Consider the following 299-nt stretch of genomic DNA (forward strand, 5'->3'; position numbering starts at 1 on the left):
TCATGAGCAGAAACTGCCTCAGCATCATTTTCTGCAACCCAGATTGAGTACAGCACAATTAGAAGCAGCTCACAGAAACACCAAACTATACAATGTAACGTCAACATAAACAGTGCACCTTTACATTTACACAAACTCACTTCAGCTTTGTAGTAGTGCTGCTCTTCCTCCGAGAAAGAGGACGGTCTCATTCTTTGGACTTGCTCGAAAATGAACCGGGTGTCCATTTTGAAGAGAAGTCAAGTTTGGAACGAGAAAAAAACGGTCAACTGGTTTGTGGAACGTAGTGAACGAGTAAG

At 42.5% G+C, this 299-nt stretch overlaps 2 protein-coding genes across 3 annotated transcripts in view; one reads left to right on the forward strand and one right to left on the reverse strand.

Annotated features, from left to right (window-relative positions):
- Positions 1–293, reverse strand: part of LOC116694815 (uncharacterized) — a 3,218-nt gene extending 2,925 nt beyond the window's left edge. Inside the window, exon 1 of the mRNA XM_032524711.1 lies at positions 141–293. The gene's annotated coding sequence lies outside the window, so the exon portion shown is untranslated. The remainder of the gene's footprint in view (positions 1–140) is intronic.
- The window catches only part of ppm1h (protein phosphatase, Mg2+/Mn2+ dependent, 1H), a 37,197-nt gene that overhangs the window by 8,024 nt on the left and 28,874 nt on the right, over positions 1–299 (forward strand). The window lies entirely within an intron of this gene.

The sequence above is a fragment of the Etheostoma spectabile genome, chromosome 8, assembly GCF_008692095.1.
Source record: "Etheostoma spectabile isolate EspeVRDwgs_2016 chromosome 8, UIUC_Espe_1.0, whole genome shotgun sequence".
Classification (NCBI taxonomy): Eukaryota; Metazoa; Chordata; class Actinopteri; order Perciformes; family Percidae; genus Etheostoma; species Etheostoma spectabile.